This window comes from Dermacentor variabilis, chromosome 11 (genome assembly GCF_050947875.1).
Source record: "Dermacentor variabilis isolate Ectoservices chromosome 11, ASM5094787v1, whole genome shotgun sequence".
Lineage (NCBI taxonomy): Eukaryota > Metazoa > Arthropoda > Arachnida > Ixodida > Ixodidae > Dermacentor > Dermacentor variabilis.
Window position 1 is genome coordinate 66,430,652 of NC_134578.1, and position 20,443 is coordinate 66,451,094.

Genomic DNA, 20,443 nt, shown 5'->3' on the forward strand with positions numbered 1-20,443 from the left:
TGTTGCAGATTAATGCGCAAAAGACAAAGGTAATGCTCAATAGCCTAGCAAGGGAACTAGAATTCATGTTCGCCAGCCAGCCTCCAAAGTCTCCGCAAAAGTGAGTCTATCTAGGCGAATTACTTACAGGGGGACACTGAAATCGACAAGACAAGTAATATAGTACAAATAAGTTGCAGTGCACATGGCCGGTGCAACCAAATTTCATCTGGAAGCTCACTATTATAATTAAAAACGAAGGTGTACAATCATTGCATTTCGCTGGTGCTAACATGTGGGTCAGAAACTTGCATGGTAACACAGAAGCTCGTGAACACGTTGAGGACCACGCAAGCACGGTGGAACGAAAACCTTTAGGCGTAACGGCAGGATACAGTAAGAGAGCGGTGTTGATCAGACCTCAAATGGAGATAATCGATATGCTAGTTGAAAGTAAGAGACAAAAATGGAAGCAGTGCATGCAATGCAATGCGTAGGGCAAATAACCGGTGTTCCTTATATATATATATATATATATATATATATATATATATATATATATATATATATAGCCCTATTACTAAACCTGAAATATGAAATGAGCGTTTGTGTGGGTCCTGTCCGTCCACTGTCCGCTGTTGCAGTGTTCATTATAACATATTACCAACTAGACCAGTCACACACATTGCTACTTGGACGACCTTAGCCAGTAATTTAGCCACCGTTTACTTTACTAGTACTCCGAGTTGCCTAACCTAGTGGGTCATGCTTAAGCCGGCTTTTACAATAATGCGACGCCGCAAACGAGATCTGCGTTTCCTCGGACTCAGTTTGCGTAAAACTCTACTAGGGCATTTTGAAGCGAATGAAGAGGTCCGTATACGCGTAATCAAATTTTCATGTCACGCTTGCGGTCGTCGCAGCCCACCTGTGGTGAACGAGTTGCCGTGTAAAAATTTCGGATGGCAAGGCGGGGACGTACGCGTACCAATCTTATACGCAGGCCAATAAATGGGGATATTTAGTGTACGTTGATTTTGCGAACACAGCGGGTATATAGGAGCACACCCCGAAAATGAGGCATGCTGAAATTAACTGTCGCAGCACTATATGCCCTTTCTCCTGTACAAATGTGTGGCTATGTCTGCTATTCATGTTGTTCTCGCTATTCATGCGCTTCTTCAAAACCGGAATTATTTTCAAGGCGCAGCAACCTCACATTGACAGAACAAACAGCAGGGACGCAAACATTTACTTCCAAAAAATTTCCATGGTGATTATACCTTATAATTTAAATTAAAGAATTGAGGCATTCACTAACTGGGGAGCCTAGGCGCCGTCTATCCCAGTAGGTTGACATTTTGCACATAGTGTATACCTATATGCGAGCAGGGGCAATTTGTGCGCTACGCCTTTGTAGACATCTGATATATGAAGACGGGTCGATTTTATCCATTCACTTATTGGCATTCAGTGCCTGTTTGAACCTACGCTACTTCACCTTTCGTTCGCCTGTGTACGAAATCGCTCAGATAAATTCTTCCAGTGCACCTCCGTTATGCTGCCGCGGTGACTGAAACTAATATACGGCTGCGCGTAGTCTCCTTGGTTCGGGATCGTGGCATCGCAGTGGCGCTCTATAACAGTAAACACGCTAAGAAAACGCGATAATAGGACGCAAGATGATGGGCAAACTGTTAACTGCTCTATTCACGTTACATCTATAGTTTCCACGTGGAGGCGAACAATACACTCGTTCGTTTACGCATCATCTGTGTGTGCCAATCATGGTGTTTCTATTCAAGCGTGTGGACTGGCTGTACTATTCGGCGCAACTTCACATTATGTAATTGAAGCTAGACTTTCCGTGTACCTCGTCAAACGCAGTGGCCCCGTGGGGACAACCTGATGCGTAGCGGTTCACCCCGAACGTGGGTGACCCAGCTAGCGTCAGCGTTGCCGTCAGTCCTTGAGTTGCCGCAGAAGAGGGCGTACACCGGACGATGGCCTGCTTGGGCGGACGTAGATGAGCCGCTATCTCATGCGGTGACCTGTTTGAGGCGAAGAGGAGGGATTTTGTTTTATAAGGGAACGCCTTACCTTCGCGAATTTCGTCATCAGCGAGGCGACCCGCTGCTTGCCTAATTTTGAGACACGGAACTTCTTCTTTGCTTACACGAGCCGCAAGGTGCCGACGCAGCTACTCTTGCCAAATTGATGATAATGATCTCAAAGGTGTGGTACATGCATGAAGAAAAAAAGGACACGCAGAAGTTCAGCCGTTAAAGGCTAACCAAACTGGGACAAAATTTTCACCTTCCTCAGTCTTTGATTCATGTTCGCGCTTTTCTTGTGTTGTTGTTGCTGCTGCTCGAGCACGCTTTGTGGAAATCGGACATTATTCAGGGCTCGTGCTTGTAGGAGTACCGCTGTTCATCTTTTCAAGTCTTCGTGTTATGTTTTACAATAATTTAACTATTACGTTATATTTTTAAGCGGGAGGAATAATAAACAAGGACCAATGAAAGCGGTCAATAAAGGAGCGCTCACTAATAAGCACACTCACTCATTCAGACTGCCCTTCTTGAGTATTTACAAGTTATCCAAGCTTGTAAGCAACGCTACCCAAAGGAACAATAAGGAAAATGTTAGGTCAACAATACATCAACATAAGATTTGTCTAGGTGTCTAGAATCATTTTCTGTGGGCTTTTTTTATGCTCACACACAGGTGCGTTTTGTACAGTGAACAGAATCTTATTTTATAAGTTCCTTTGGCTGAATTCTCTATTCTAATCCTAGAACTGGGTTAGTACATTTAGCCGGCATCGCTTAAAAAATTCACAGATGTGCATATTTTTTTTTGAAATTACAAAATTTCACTAAGTTTTTATTTAGTGACTGCAAGGTAGAATTTGCAATTTATAAATTGTGACCGATGAGACATACAGAAATATATAAACCTTTTGAAGTAATTACTTTAAAGTTCAAATTATGTTTTTTATTCCAATTGGCATTTCGATTTTTCTTGCAATTAATGTCCGTCTCTTCATGTAATTCAGCTCAAGGAGCAGAAGAGTATTCTCTGGCACTGGAAAATCGAATAAATTATGAATATCTAAAACACCTATCGGAATCGGTGTGATTGCAAGCTCTGATGCGGCGGTTATTTTCATGCTATAAAATTGCCGTATTGAGGAAGTCCTATATACCTCGTTCCACATTCTTATATGACGACATGCAAATTTTGGTGATGGGAAGAAAGAGGTTTTATACAGATCCTATAAGATCAAATATGAATATGGATGAAGCGCATGTGGCTCGTGCGGATGCAAAAAGGAATGCTGTGTTCATCATCTGCAACGCGCTTTCAACAAAAGTGGTTACGTGCCTGCCGGACCAAGGAGCAAGACGCGCCCCCCCCCCCCTCCTCTCCGGGACCCACGTGACCCACTCGACCGCTGATTACACTGTCTCAAGGAGTGTCCCAGTTTCCATCACGCCATCTCTGAGATAGGCCGAGTTATTTCACTATCTGCACGACTGGCTCACCATATTCGGCAAGTGCTGGGCAATGCTGACGCGCCAAAGCCATTCTGTGAGGGTGCAGAAACTTTTGCCATTGTAAAGGAACTACGCCGTTGACGGCGTGTAAGGTTCTACGGATGATATTTAGTTACCACTTCTTGTTTCGCTGCGTAATTCCGTAACAACAGGGCCGACGCTGGCTCATCTTTAGGAGCAGCAGTTATAGAGCTACATGTAGTCCTGTTCATTATGTGAGTGCCGTTCTGTTGGTGAACTATTCGGCAAGACATCTACAGCTGTACCCAGCAGCAGCGTCCACTGTCAGCAAAGTTCGGGCGGGTGGGCTTAGAATGCGTTGCTTAAAAAAAACCCATATCATTTATAATATATCAGCTGTCAACTTGTTTATTCGCAGATTATCGCCGGGTAAACTGCTGACACCTCATACAGCATATGAGCGAAAGCAAAAAAACACAAAATTTCAACCTCTAAAGAAACTCTGCGAGTTCCCAAAGGAGCCAATTTGCTGTCCCTCGTGAGTTAAGCGTGCGCCTTGTTTCTCTTTGAACATTCCACCCGTCAAGTGCATAGGCTTACCTTCAGCAGGGCGTAATACGTCTGATCGAAATGCTTGTTTTGATCCTTCATCCGGGTCGACAAATGTAACGCACCCGTCGATACTGTTACATCATCACATCACACTGAGCCGGAGCCCTAAAACACACAGGCAATAGCAGATTGACTTGTTTCTTTCCACCATGCAACGTCAAAACATCGGGCGACATTGGCGTGGTAGCGAGAAAAGTTTGCCGCACTTGCCATTGCCTACAGGCGCACCCAGAAAGTGTTTTCGCCCTATTCTCCACAGCCATGATTGATTGTTTCGTCCAGGACGTCTCGTTTGCATGCGAAAGCATGCAAACAAAGCTGGACGCAAACAAAGGAACGCTCAGAGAAGGTGGCCGTAATGGGAGTTTGTTTTATATGTTATTTAACTTTTCTTTTTCTGTGCCTGGCCTCCACCCTCCTCTCTACAGGGAATCCTCGCACGTTCCCTAGTGACGCGTTTTTTTACGCTATGGGATGGTACAATTGGCTCTTCGGTGAATTATTGTCCCATGTGCGGTCGCGCGTACCAGTGGTTCTTTTGTGAAACGCTTTCGCAGAATTCCGGGCACGAAGTTAGGACGCAAAACCAAGCTGTTGCTGACTTTCACGGGGCCACTTTCCCACGCACCACAAGAACGCACACGGAATAGAGCCCCAATAAATACGTGCAAGCGCGTATGCAGCCCATAGCCCCGTGAATGCATACTCACTACAACCATAATAAACGTGTGCTAAGGACGTAGGTAGCCAGTAGTTTCGTAGAGGTTTGCATGAGTAATTGCAATCTATGCTCATTGATCGCATATTTCACGCCGGACGCAGTCATCTCAGCTATTCGGCAACTGTGAAGGAGATACGGTTTTCTTAAGCCACCCGTCGCGGCAGCGCCGTGGTTATTGCGTTGCGTTTCTGTGGTTGAGATCACGGGTTGAATCACGGCCACCCATGCTTCGTTAACCTGGAGGCGTAATGGAAAGACGTTCGTGTAGTTAGATTTAGGCGCAGGTTAAAGAAGCCCAGGTGCTCAAAATTAATCCGGAGTATAGCCGACTACCACGTGCCTGGTAAGAAGATGGTGATTTTGTCACAAAAAACAAAGAATTAGGGCAATGTAGTTTTACTTCACTTTTAATTTCTTAATTTTTACTGGTTTCGTAAGCAAATATGAAAAACTCGCATTATGTAACATGTTTTGAGACGCATCGAAGAATGCCGATTGTATTTTGGTTTGATAAGCGCACCTGCCGCATTTGTTATCTGGGCAGGTAATTAGTTGCGGTCGCGACGTGATTGGTTCAAAGTTATCAGCATTTAAGGAATGAATAAACGCCTGGCACTGGAGCCAACTTTTCGACAAATTTACGTACAAGGTAGAGCAAACAAATTTTGGTCTCTGTCTTTCAGTCGCCGTACCGCGTCTCTGGCTGTGTATTTTAGAATTATTGAATCTACATCTGTCACGCATTTGCACAGTGTTGCATCAACCGCTTTCTCTTGTAGCTTTTGTATGGATAACAGTCCGCCGCCCAGCGAATTGGGGGAGAGAATACATAAGCACGTGCGTTGATTAGGCTTAGGTATGCCGAAATCTTCCCTAACTGTTTTTTTTTTCGGCACTGCAAGGACCGAATTGGGAGAATTGTCTACTGTGCGTTCTTCGAAATAGGGACTAGTTTGACCAAGCCCGCGCAAAATTCCTTAGTTAAAAGCAGTCGTTGTCAAGTTGTTGGGCGCACTCTTCTAAGAAAGCAGGAATAGGTTTCCGGCAGTCGTCAACAAGCAATAATGAAAAATGGGAGCTGTCAAGAGCAATTTTCCACTCTCGCTCTTTGTCACATCAGAACTTTGTCACATCAGAATATTTACTGCCATAGTTAACAAAATTCCATCCGTCTTCAGCTATTTAGAAATATTATACGCGGTCGATCCCTTAACATGTTTCTCTCTCAAATTGTCACGAGTCACAGACTTCTTCAAATTGCTTTTTTCCTCATTGCGACTTTTCGTTTCATGGCATATGTCCCAACACATTCCAGTATCTTACATTCCTTTTTTAAAACATAAAAATTGACTTACAACGGCAAAAAAGGAGGAAACCAGCCTTCTGTTTGCCTGCAAACAGTACGAGCCTACATAATATTAGCTTCAGTAGGCTTCAAGAAAGGTGGTTTATAAGGAAGGAGTAACACGTGAAGGTGGCATTTTGTTAGTCGCTGCTGTCGCCATCTAGTGCAAAATTAGAGCACTAAATCTGAGTGTTTAACCTTGAAGTGAAAATTCTCTAGAAGAATTATACAAGATAAGCGTTTTGTCAACAAAAGTATCCGAAAATTTGTAAACATTTCATAACGCAAATGTCTAAAACGGAAACTAAAAAGTGTTTGGTAAGCGCGAATTTGGTATCACTAGTTCTTAGCAATAATTCTGACCACCAAAGCGCACAAATTCATGTGAAGACTGCATTTGCGTACTTGGCATAGCATATTTTTTTTAAATTACTGATGCCTTAAGGTAGATGGCAATGTAGGCAACTATTAAGCCGCATAATTTCAAGCTTCGGGGTTTTCCGTATGTGATATAAACCCCCGTTTTAAATTGCTGCGCGGAGTGGAACGCGCAGCCTAATTAGAAGCCCGGCAGAGATGTGCTATTTACTCGTGAATGGACAAGCACATAGTATGCAGTGCTTCTGCCTTTCTTTCAAACGCTCTGTATGATCTTGGCAGCTTTAATGTAAAGCAGCAGCAGCAAATGAACGTTTACTCGAGTAGGCATTAGCAAGCTTAGAGTAAGCTAGTCCCCAGAAAGTCAAATTTTACGATAATAATAGCCTGCGGGATCTATATTTTCATTAATATTAAAAACATTCTCACGCAGTAGTCCTTGAAGTTCCGTAGACCGTTTGCGCTTGCCACGTATGGTGAAGTGTCGCAACAGCATGCACCGTTGCACAAAAGTGACCACCGGCGCCGAAGGTACTTGCCCCAAGTGGCTGTATAGGCGGCTTCTGAAGGTGCTTTTGAGATGGACCGTTTATACAAACGTGTAGCCTCCCAAATTTCTATATGTAGACGACGAGAGCTCTTTACACTGATAAGCGCCAGTGATATCCGATAAGTGAGGACCACTTCACTCTGGAGTGGTGAAAACTCTCGAAAGTCTTGCCTTCTCTATCGTCCCTAGGGGAGATTGCAGCTGAAGTTCCTTAGCTTGTGTGCTTGAGCGCTTTTATTTTTGGTAGTTTCTAATTTCGAATGCTACATTTCAGTTTTTGCATCAGCGGAAGAAAGGCGGACACTTCGGTGAGACGACTCACAAAAACGCAGCTGTGCAACTTGTGCGCAACATTGCTAGTCCTCCGGTGAGGAAAGAAAGTTGTCAGAAACACTTGCTTTATAAATTAGCTGCGGAAATAAAAAAAGCCCTATAGAAAACGAGTCACTGCCTCCACTCCGAATGTCTCAAGGAGTTCAAGTGCCACCTTAGCCACAACGAAACGCGAGCATAGTGCTTTGGAATGATACATAGCATGATGAAGACCTCTGTCTATAAGAATAGGCAATGAAATTAATGACAATGCGTGGACACTACTCTGCAAACCGTCGGCTTTATTAGCGCAGGAAAACTTAATTTGTAAGTTGTATAAAAACAGTCGTATTTACAGCTTCCTTATGAGGTTTTCTTCCTTGGCTAATGGCAGTGCTCATTGAGTAAGGCGCACACTTCAGCACTGAAGTTAATAACATTTCAAAATATTTCAACAACGAAGGAAACCCAAGAGCATTTCATTTAGCAATAGTCCCATATACTTCAAGCCTTAGCTAATTTACAAGTGTAGTCGTTCGCCTTGATTTAACAGTTAGTGTGTTATGACTAAAATTACGAAAAAGTACAAGCGCTTCATAGTGATAAGCCATTGCGGTATAGAATGACTACCAATTTAATATTACGACTTATGAGTAAGCGAAATTGCCTTAATAAAGGGAAAAGTAATAGCCATTGATATTTTGAGTCACCGACCAGTTCACAGAATTCTCGTCGGTTACTATGTAGGCAGCGTGTTGAGCAGATAAGTCTGTCCTATTTAGATGTTTCCATGAAACCACAGAGTCTATCAATACTATTCATAACCTACTAATAAGGGAAATCTTACGATTATAAATTTGATAAGAAGCCAACCAAAATATTGATCGGTATAATTTATCAATAGCGCACTGAGTGGACAAATAGAGGAACTCTTCCACAAAGCACAAGATTTAGAGGTTGCCTCTGATTTCACCTATAGCTGTGAGCTATTTGAAGAGTCGTGTTTATATGCGCATTATGCAGCACCTATCACCTCTGGCCAGCAGTGCAACATTGTGGCTTGCATTGCGGAAAGTTTTCATTTTGCTGGAGGGGAAGGTGGGAGGGTGCTGCGGCACGTCCAGCTTTCCGAACTGCAGTAAACTCTCAGTTGTACGAACGTCGGTTTATCGAATATTTCAGAATAACGAACTTTTTAAAAATCCCCGGCAGTTTTCTTATAGATTCTATGCAAAAGTGTTTCACTTAAACGAATTTCGGGACAGTCAATATTTCAGTTTAACGAACTCGTTCAGAGGACCAAGGCTTACTTTTACGATCACAACCGACGCCCGCCCTCATGAAACCGCCACTCCAGCGGCAATGTAACGTCGCTGGCGCTACAGCGCCCCTGGGGCAAAGCGGGGGCGCGGAAAATGAACGGCAACGAGACATGGCCTGCGACATCGCCCGCACAAAACGAGCAAGCATGTAATCTCGAAGGCCTGAACAAAGTAACATCGCTGGCGCTTACAACGCCACCAGAGCAAAGCGGCGATCTGTCACACCACAAACCACGTGGTGTGTGTGTTTTTTTTCGAGCGGCTGGTCGTGGGCATGCTCGTCGTCTTTTTCTTTCGAAAAAGAGACGAAGAAGAGGCAACTGCCGAGCCAATTTCAAGCCCTCTAGCTGAGGTTGTAGGGTACATTGGAAAGTTGAGAGACTTTGTGTCAACAGCAAGCTGTGCCAGAAGAAGTGTACAAAAACATTGACTCTTCGGACAGTTTTGTTACTTTCCTGTGCTTTAATAGTACAAGCGGAGAACAAGATGGATGGATGGATGGATGCAAAACTTTAATAAGGTCCTGAGGTACGCTACTCAGCGCGCTGCGGGCCGCTCCCACGTTGGGACAGTCAGGCCTTGCCCGACCGCCGCATCGTGGGCCCTCTGGACAGCCCATAGTTGCGCCCCGGCATCGGGGCTCTTGATAGCGGAGAGCCACTTGTCCTTATTGATTTGTTCCGTGCCTCGTAACGAGGGGCAACGCCAGAGCATGGGGTCTAGGCTAGCGATGTCATTGCAGTGCCTGCAAGAACTAGTGGCATAGGTGTCGGGATAAATTTTGTGGAATAAAGCCGGGTTGGGATATGAACCTGTTTGCAATAATCTGAGGGTCAATGCCTGCGCTCTATTTAACTTCTTTTTTGGAAGGGGAAAGTCTCTCCTGCCGAGATAAAAGTGCTGCGCAATTTCGTTGTATGTGGTCGGTCGATCTCTGTTCTCCACCACTGAGGGCCGGCGTTGGAGTTCTCCATGGTCGCGGAAAGCGAGACCTCGCGCCTTGGAGTGGGCCAGCTCGTTGAGGTTTGTTGGGCTTCCCATGATGGATCCCATGTGAGCGGGGAACCACGTGAGAGTGTGGGTGGCGATGCTTTTTCCTTCGAGGATGCGACAGGCTTCCTTACACACGGCGCCAACGCTGAAGGCGTGGATGGCTGCCCTGGAGTCGCTAAAGATATTGGCATGTCCGTCGTCCAGGAGGGCCAGGGCAATGGCCACTTGCTCGGCCGCATGCGACGACATGCGTCGTACCGAAGCGGCGTTAACGGTCGAACCTCTGTGGTTGATTGAAACTACCGTGAAATTGTTGCTGTTTGCATACTGGGCCGCGTCAACGAAGCAGCTGCCGCCAGGGAGTTCTGTTGCGCGGCGTAGGAGCGCTACCGCTATGGCCTTCCTTCTTTCTACGTTGCGCTGGGGATGCATATTGCGCGGTGCGGGCGATATTATGATGTTATCTTTCTGCTCTTTCGGAAGGCCCTGGTAGGCATCTTCGACAGAGGCCGGGGGGACGCCCATCTCAGTTAGGAGTCGTCTGCCCGCCCTGGTGCCCGAGAGGCTAAGAATCTGTGCCCTTTCTTGTGCTTCTGCAATCTCTTCCAGGGTATTATGAATACCCAACTGCAGGAGTTGGTCGGCTCGTGTGTAGTTGGGTAGTCCGAGCGCGCTCTTGAACCCCCTCCTTATCATGGCATTTAGCTTGTCTCGCTCGGCCCTCTTCCAGACGTGCATGGCCGCTACGTACGTAAAATGGCACAACAAGAAAGCGTGGACTAGCCTTAACAGATTCTCTTCGCTCAGGCCTCTCCTTATGTTAGTTACCCGCCTGAATAGACCGATGACGCTATCCGTCTTTTTTGCTAGTTTTTGAATGGTGATGTTATTCGAGCCCGCCCCTTCGAGTGTCATTCCCAAGATACGAATGGACGCGACTTTGGGAATGGGATCTCCCGCAATTGGTGTAGAGATTAATGTCAATTTCAGAGGGGGGTTTCCAGTTCCGTGGCTTGCGGCCCTTTCTACTTGGGCTGTAGAGAAGGAGCTCCGATTTCTTTGGGGAGCACCGGAGTCCCGTGTCGGTTAGAAAACGCTCTGTAGGGTCGACAGCTTCTTGGAGAGTGGCTTCGACTTGTCCGTCACTGCCACCCGCGCACCAGACAGTGATGTCGTCCGCGTAGATCGTGTGACCGATGCCCTGGACCTTGCCTAGATACCTTGAGAGGTCGACCATTGCGATGTTGAAGAGGAGTGGTGAGATGACTGACCCCTGGGGGGTGCCTCTTCTGCTCAGCTCCATTTTCTCCGATTCCAAATCTCCAGCCTTGAGGATGGCGCATCGTTTGTTCAAGAAAGACCGGACGAAGGCATGGAAGGACGAGCCCAGGTCGAGTTTGGAGATGGCGTCGAGAACGAACTCGTGACGGATGTTATCAAAGGCCTTCTCCAGGTCCAAACCAAGGATGGCTCTCGTGTCCCGAGTGCAGCGTTCCAGGATTTGGATCTTGATAAGCTTCATGGCGTCCTGGGTGGAGAGGCCTGGCCTGAAACCTATCATGTTGTGAGGGAAAAGGTCGTTGGTCTCGATATACTCGGCAATTCTGTTATGGATGGCGTGCTCGGCCACCTTCCCTACACATGACGTCAGTGAGATTGGCCGGAGGTTGTCCAGGCTCGGCGGTTTACCGGGCTTTGGGATTAGTATGACCTTCGCCAACTTCCATTCTTCCGGTACAATTCCCTGCTCCCAAATCCGATTTATCTCATCTGTAAGAAACTCGATCGATGCGTCCTCTAGGTTTCTGAGAGCCTTGTTGTTAATGTGATCCGGGCCGGGTGCTGACCTACCGTTGAGGTCGTGTAGGGCGCGGCGGATTTCACTGATTGTGAAAGGTTCGTCCAGCGCGGAGTTCGGCTTCCCTTTGTATACTGGGTATGCCGCCTCATCGGCCACAGTTTTGAGCGGCAGGTACTTCTTAGCCAGCATCTCCAGCATGTCCTTTTCCGAAGACGACTTCTTGGCTTCGTGGAGCGCTTTAGCGAGGACAATTCTCTGGTTTGACTTGGTGCCGGAGTCGTCGAGCAAGTGTTTGAGAAGATTCCACTTCCCTCCCGTGCGCATCTGCCCGTCGATTGAATTGCAAATGTCGTCCCATTGCTGCCTAGACAGGGCTTGGCAGTGCTCGTCGATCTGCTTGTTGATCTCGGCTATCTTTTTTCTGAGCTTGCGATTCAAGCGTTGGCTTTTCCACCTCTCGAGAAGTGATTGCTTAGCCTCGAGAAGGTGCGCTAGCCTGCTATCCATTTTGTCTGTCTGTAGATCCGTCTCTATGGTTTTGGTTGTGGAGCAGACATCTTGCACAATTAGTGCACACCACTGGACGAGACTCTCCGGCTTTTCTCCACGGGCGGCGCGGGCCTTGCGAATCTCGCGGAATTTGTCCCAGTCGGGCACCGAGAACGCCTTCTTTCTTTTCTGCTCCACTTGTAAGCTGGTGGCCGTAATGTAGTGATCACTACCGAGGTCTATGAGCAGATTCGACCACATGGCTGAGCCAGCGTTTTTAACAAAGGCGAGATCCGGGACAGAGTCTCTGGTCGAGGAGGTGCCCCGTCTGGTGGGAAAGGCTGGGTCCGTCAATAGAGAGAGTCCCGCATCTCCCGCCTCCTGCCACAGGCTTCTGCCCTTGACCGTGTCGTGCGTGTAGTTCCACGCGTGGAAGGGGGCGTTGAAATCGCCGGCCACAACCAGTGGAGAGTTTCGGGCGAGTTTCGTTGCCCTAGTGATGATGGTTTTGAAACGTTGTCTGTGATCGCCCGGGCTGCTATATACGTTAAGTATAAAAATGCTAGAGATGTTGGATTGGCTTGGGATGACTTCTACTAGGCAGGTCTCCGTCTTGCTAGGCCGGACCCCTAGATCGTGTGCGACGAAAGTGAACTTGCTGCTGATTAATGTGCAGATTCCTCTGCCGTCCCCACGGAGAGCAAGAGCTTTGTATCCCTGGAGTGAAATCTGATCAGTCATCGTTTCTTGCAATAATATAACATGTGGCTTTTCTTTGTGAGTGCGAACAAACTGCTGCAGGGTGCATCTTTTATGGCTGAGTCCCCTGCAATTCCACTGCCAAATCCTAAATTGGGTGTGTGGCGCCATCCTTGCTGTATAGAGTGCCTTCCGGCGTTGCTACTAGGGTCTCGAGGGAGATGGTTCTATTAATCGGTCCGGGAATGTGCACTGATGGCGGCGTAGGTACCAACGTGGCATCCGTGAAGTAAACGGGACGTACGTGGGTCGACGTCCTGGTGTCCATTTCCTGCACCTTGGACTCTATCTCTGGCATTCTGTTTTCTAAACATTGAATTTTGAACAAGATAACAGATTTTTTTTCTAAGTGAGAAAGGCAGCATTATAACTGTTACGAACCTTATAACGAACGAACGAGCGAAAGACGAAGTGTCTTTCAGGCAGAACGCCGAGTCTTCCAGCTCTACTCATTTTGTGAATTTCTTGGACTCTGCCTTGAACTGCTGTTTCCTCCTCAACTGCGACGGAGATGGAGTCTCACGCGCGTCCGCCGGACTCGGCAGTGCCCGCGACGGCTGCCTCCAGGAAGCGCAACGGCACCGAGAGCGACACTGACAGCGATGACACGATGCAGTACTATGTCAGCGGTGAAGATTCTTGTGATGACACCTTCGAGCTGGTGCGGAGTCGTAAAGCAAAGCGAAGATTTCTCAGCGCATCATCGAATTCGAGTGAGTCCACCGTGAGATCTTCGCGCAATACCGAGGAGCTCACCATCCTGTTCGCGCCAGTTCTCGCCACTGAGAACCTGAGACGCCTCAACAGGCAAGCCGTGTCTTCGCATCTAGAGGTGCTAGTTCCGAATGAAATCAAAGACATCAGAGTGAACACCCGTAAGAACGTCCTAGCGATTGACGCAGAACACGCAGCTGCGTTGGATTCCTTGCGCAATGTCACGAAACTTGACGGGATGAAAGCCCGCCCTCATATTCCGCTAGGCAAACAAGTCAGTACTGGCGTAATTTACGATGTTGACGAGACCATTGTCGACTCCGATCTGTCGATCTTAATCAAGCCGGCTATCGAAAACACCATCATCACAAACGCGTTTCGCCTCGGCACGTCACGGTGTGTTGAGATCATATTTAAGGGCGAATCCCTCCCATCGCATGTAAAAGTGGGCCACTTTCGACACGCAGTTCGGCCGTTTATACCAAAACCTCTGCAGTGTTGGAAATGCATGAAGTTTGGACATGTGAGTAGTGTGTGCAAGAACAGTACCGTCTGTTCTCGCTGCACTAGGCCCCACACCACTAACACGTGCGAGGCCAATGTGCTGAAGTGCACAAACTGTAGCGACCCTCACGATGCATCCTCGAAGGAATGCCCTTTGATACGAAAGGAAATGGCAATATTGAAAAAAAGATGGTTAGAGACCACTCGTCTCACCGAGAAGCAGCAGCATCTATTAAGCGACGACGATCACGTCGCCGACGTCGATAAAGAACCTCCAAAGCCTCTGCAGAACGCCAGCCGCGTACATTACCACCCGCTCTTCCGCCCCGGCCAAACGCAGTCAGCTCAAATGAAACAGGTGCATCGAACAGCACGGTTGCTGACGCTTGGCCTGCACTCCCGCGGCGACAGGCCCCTACTGAGCGAAATCAGAGCTCGACAGCAAGGGATACCTCATCGGTTCCTGATCAATTGTCTCTCTGATGAGTGCTATTCGTGTTCTTCTGGACAAGCTACAGACACCAACAGCTCGAAGTGCGTTGCAAGTGCTGGATGCCATCAATCCGGTTCTTGAGAGCCTTCAGAAGTCCAGTGCTTGAGGGCTTCTACAGCAGAACCATGCCTTATCGACAACAGCGATCGTTCCGGGATGATGTCAGAAGTGCCTCCATATTCCAATGGAATGCGAGAGGCTTGAGGTCACGTATTTCGGAGTTGCGGCAGTTTGTGTTTGACAACCACTTTCCTATACTGGTTATCTGTGAACCGAACTTATCAGCCTCCATAAGACTATCAGGATATGAACCTTTTGTTTCAACCACGTGTGTCCGTAGCAGTAAGGTTTTGGTTTACATCCGCAAAGACCTTACGTATTTTTCCCAACCCGTAGCGCCACATGACGGTAACCAATACGTCTGTGTTACTGTGAAAAAGAAGAGGCTGTCTTTTACTCTTATTGGCGTCTACCTATCCCCAACCAGTTAGTTTGATAGCAAAAGACTAGAAGATATTATGACTGCTACTCCCGGTCCTTGGATAATAACAGGGGATTTCAACGCTCACCACCATATATGGGGTAGCTCCAGGATAAACTCGAGGGGCAGGTCACTAATATCATTTGCATCAGGACACAACCTATGTCTTCTAAACGATGGAAGCCCGACATTTCTGCGAGGAACAACGTACAGCAGCTGCCTTGACTTAACTTTTGTGTCACGTTGCCTGACTTCGAGCGTGCAGTCGTTCACCGATATTGAAACCCATGGAAGTGATCACATTCCAACCTATGTGAGAATCGTTGGACTAGACGCCGCATTACCGGTTGTATCTCGCCAAATCGACTGGTCAGTCTTTCAAGCTCGTGTAGAAGACACATGCCAGAAACGTATCGCACGCAAATTAGAAGAAATAATTGCTGACGCAATGCAAGATTGCACGCGTTGCTTCACACATTCATCAAAGCGTACAGAGAATGACATTGAGTTGGAAAGGCTTCGTGCACTTCGTCGCCGAGCTGAAAGGAGGTACAGGCGCACGAAGTCAATTCTTGACCTCAGAGAAGCTCGGCGCATGCAAAATAAGATAAAGCGACGAATGGATAAGCTAGCGGATCAAAGATGGAAATGCTTTTGCGAGTCACTGGACCCCCGCAAGCCATTATCCCGTGTGTGGCGTACCCTACGGGGCCTTAGCTCAAGCCCCCAGCGACGACGCCCTTTCAACGCCCTTGCTCTCTATGAAAACCACCGTGAGGTAGAAGTTGCGGAGGAATTTTGTGCGAAAGTCGCCGGCGGCACAGTTTTAGTCTTTGACATGACTTCAGGTGACATCCCCTGTCCACGAGATACAAGTATGGACGCTCCATTCTCTATGGAAGAGTTAGAAGCTGCTATGTCAAGAAGCACGAAGAGAACTCCTCAGCCTTTTTAACAGCTCGTGGCGAGATGGTGTCGTCCCACAGGAATGGAAACGAAGCTACCTGGTACCGCTACTAAAAACAGGAAAGTCACCGCTCGAACTGACATCGTATCGGCCGATAGCACTTGCCAGCTGCGTCGGGAAACTCATGGAACGTATGATCCTCATGCGTCTCGAATGGTACCTTGAACACAACAAAATTTACCCTGACTCAATGGCGGGATTTCGACGAGGCCGTTCATCGATTGATAGTGTCATCGATCTGGTCTCATCTGTAGAACAACAAAAACATCGGAAGCGATTATCAGTCGCACTCTTTCTTGACGTGAAAGGCGCTTACGACAATCTTTCCCATCAAACCATTCTAGACGCACTTCTGAGAGTTGAACTAGGAGGGCGAGTATATCGATGGATCAGAAACTACTTGACACAAAGGTCCTTGTTCGTGCGTACGGAAGATGGTCCGGCTACTGACCACTACACATGCCGAGGCGTTCCCCAAGGCGGTGTTCTAAGCCCTGTTCTTTTTAACCTCGTGCTTCTTGGGCTGGCTGAATCCCTACCGGAAACAGTGAGTGTTTCAATATACGCCGACGACATCTGCATCTGGACATCAGCGGTCACTCGCCTGCAGGTTCGCGCAAGGCTACAGCAAGCAGCAACACAGGCATCTGACTATCTTCGGACACAAGGCCTTACCATCTCAACAGAAAAATGTGCGTTAGTCGCTTTTACGCGAAAAGCGATGTCTGGTTATCCAGTATACATCAATGGCCAGCCTATCTGCTACAAGAAACATCATCGGTTTTTGGGTGTCATTGTTGACCGGGACCTCTCTTGGAGCCCTCAGGTTGCCCACTTGAAGAAGAGGCTCACATCTATTGTTCACATCTTCAAGTTCATCGCCGGCAAAACATGGGGATCGTCAGTGGGCTCCATGCTACAGTTATATCGAGCACATTTTATCGGATTTCTACGCTATAGTTCTCCCGTGCTTGCTAAAACAAGCAAGTCAAATCTTCGAGAACTTCAGAGCGTGCAAGCACAGGCACTACGTGTTTGCCTAGGCCTTCCGCGGAGCGCCTCAACCGCAGGAACCATTATAATGGCTCAAGACCATCCGATCACGACTTACATCAGCACCGACTCGCTTAGGGCCCATGTTCGTCATATTTCACGGATTCAATCATGCTTTCTTGCCTGTCTGCCAGAACGACGACCACAGGCATCCTTCTCCAACGAGGTCAGCAAGCATCGTGCCTCCCTACCATCGGGGTTCACACCATCAGCACGTTCAACCTCAGCTTTGTGGTGTTTAAAACAACCTCAAGTGCGTCTTACGGTTCCAGGGATAAGAAAGAAGAACGGCCTGCCTACCTTGGCCTTGAAGCAAGCAGCTCTAGATTGTTTGCACACCTTCTACTTTGACCGAGTCCACATATATAGGGATGGCTCTTCCACCCAGACCAGCTCCACCGGGGCAGTGGTTATACCATCACAATCACTAAGCATCCGATACAAGATTTCTCACTTGACAACATCGACCTGTTCGGAGCTTGTTGCCCTCCGAGGTGCCGTTGATTATATTAACAACCAACCGGCTAATCGGTGGGCAATATTCTGTGATTCAAAGGCGGCCTTACAATGTCTTCTGTCATCTCTTCGTAGCGGGTCCTGTGAACAACTCGTATCGCAGATACGAGTAATGCACCATCACATGATTGCGAAAGGGCACGACGTCGTGTTTCAGTGGCTGCCTGGCCATTGCGGTATCTCCGGCAACGACCTCGCTGACGAAGCTGCTAAGAAAGCACACGATGGAGTAACCCTTGTTTCTATACCTTTATCGCGTACTGACGCAGCCCAACACTTAGGCAAGCTAGCGCACCGTATGACATTGGAGAAGTGGCACACACCTGATTTCACTCAACATCGATTGCATTCCCTCGATCCATCTATGCAACTACGGCTGCTACCAGGGCTTCCGCGTAATGAGGAAACAATGCTGTGCCGCTTACGCTTGGGCGTCGCATTCACGAATGCATATACGTTTTTAATTGGAATGGTTGATAGCGCCGAGTTCAATGCCTGCGGTGTCGAAGAAACTATAGACCATCTACTGTGCTACTGCCCATCATTTGAAAATGAAAGACAAGATCTCTGCACAGCTCTCAACCAGTTAGATAGAAAACCGTTCACATTGAACAAGATCTTGGGACCATGGCCTCGCATATCGCAGCTACAAAAGGCCACAAAAGCGCTGCTGCGATATTTGAAAGATACAGGATTGAGTCAGCGTCTGTGATCCGGACTGAGTTACTGAACGATATCCCCGGTGGACTTTCTCTTCTTTCTATAATCTTTCCGTCCCCGTTTCCCTTTCCCAAGTGTAGGGTAGCCAACCGGGCTCAGTCCTGGTTAACCTCCCTACCTTTCATTTATCATTTGCTCTCTCTCTCTCTATGAACCTTGTACTTTTTGATATGTACAAACTCCATTTCACACATTTCTAACACTGTGGATGCCATGTCTTTTGCTCCATGAATTGCACTTCAAACTTTTGACTATGTATGCCTTGCTTACGTTGATCTAGTGAATATTCAGTTAAGTGAACTTTCAATTAATTGAACTATTTCCTTCGGTCCCTTGAAGTTCACTAAAGTGAGAGTTCACTGTATGTATATATATATATATATATATATATATATATATATATATATATATATATATATATATAATCACTTTTATACCAGTTGCACTGGAAGGAACTTCTGGTGACCATGAAGACATGACATGCATCCACATGGTAGGAGACAGTTAAATTTCACAGCCTGAGTACCCTCGCAATACCCGCACACTGGCGTGATTCTGATGAGCCATGGGACAAGCGTTTTGAATTATACACGTTAGGGAAATATATGGGATTTTTAATGGGAGACTAAAGACAAAAATGATTTTATCTGCATCAGTAAGTTACCTTTCTACAGCATCAAACACACCACGTATCACGATATGACTCTTGGTGAGCGAGCAAAAGCGCAAGAACGAAAGACGGGTGGCGACGCCTCCTTGAAGTTGCCGCACGTGGTGGCTGTGATGTCATGGATATTGATGGCGCCTTCTAGGGCCTACTTAATTATACAGCGGTACAGATTGACTACATTGTCTCCTAATTGAACCGAATATTAAACATGGCAAATTTCGGAAACCTTTACTCATCCAACGCGGCCCAAATGCGAAAACATACTTTGGAATGCCTGACGTCACACTGACGTCACACTGACGTACCGGCAGCGGGATTTCGGCGCGAAATTCAAATACAAATACCTCGATCTTGATTTTCTCATCTAGTAATCGAACTATTACATTGAAATGACTACCGGCAGGGTTCTCAAACAATGCTTTATTATTCTAAACTGATGTATGATTTCGTTTTAGTGTCCCTTTAGGTCGCACATCAATGAAAAGAGCCATGCAATGCCTTGTGAAAATTTTAATGCACAGATACGATCAAGAAATATTTTTCTGACGAAAGGTCAGTTGAGAAGATAAGGCCCACAATAAAAAAATAATGTACTATATAACGGTTTATGAACACAACTTATGACTAGTATTATTAGCATAAAGCAATGTGACCCCAGTAGCACAATAGTTGAATTACTTGTCAAAGCATGTCTTATGCCACTGGTTTCAAATATTTACGGTTGTGGAATAGAAGTTCGTAGAGTAATAAACTATCGGTCCCAGAAATAAACAGCCATATTAACAAATTAATACATAGAAAAATAAATGACACAGCGATATCTCAAAAGCGCGCAAGGACACGAGAACAAGTAGGAATAGTGGATTGTGTTATTGAGCAGCTAATACACCCTATTACGAATAAAAAGGAAGTAAAACGCGCAGAATTGACTAGAGTTTGCAACTAGAGCAACTAGGCGTTTTCGCGTACCCAAAAGTCCCCACCATGCTTTTGCTGTTATGTACCTGATGTTCCTTCTTTCGTATAACTTTCGCACTGTTTTCTAAGCCAGGTGGTTTGCTTTGACTTGTAAGGTGGCAACTTTCTCTTTCTTAATAATGACTTCAGTTCTTTTCCGATGCGATGGTCTCACCATCGGTGAGAAGGGTCCATTTAAGCACTTCGTTTGGCAGTGAAGTGGTCGGCAATATTATTAGAATTGATTTTGTTGGATAGCTCTTTGAGAGTCTGCAAAACTTCCACATAGTTCAAAAGGGCTTGTTCCGCCGTCGGCCGCAAGTACACTTTTAGTCGCCGCAGGCAAGAAAAGGACCTCTCCGATGTGTTCTTGTGTGTCTCGTTAGCATCGCCTACTGGAAAGATAAACAATACTTAGAGAAAGATCATTCCCAAGCGTTTCCCACGCCGTTGATAGAAGACCCTGCCGAAGGGGTCACTGAGGGCCCGTCACCATGCCCTATAGAAAATTTAAGTTATAAGCTGGAAGTTGTTACTTGTGCTCTAGGGAGCATTCTGCCGCAAAATTTTTTCAAGTTGGCTC

The 20,443-nt window shown here is 46.8% G+C and overlaps 1 protein-coding gene across 2 annotated transcripts in view; it reads right to left on the reverse strand.

Moving 5' to 3' along the window:
• The window catches only part of LOC142564974 (acetylcholinesterase-like), a 28,263-nt gene extending 23,948 nt beyond the window's left edge, over window positions 1-4,315 (reverse strand). The window contains exons 1-2 of one of the 2 annotated variants that reach the window (XM_075676199.1): window positions 4,104-4,315; window positions 1,853-2,030 (exon numbers count right to left, since the gene is read on the reverse strand). The gene's annotated coding sequence lies outside the window, so the exon portion shown is untranslated. The remainder of the gene's footprint in view (window positions 1-1,852; window positions 2,031-4,103) is intronic. The other variant, XM_075676200.1, reaches the window with a different exon arrangement.
• Window positions 4,316-20,443: the final 16,128 nt, after the last annotated feature.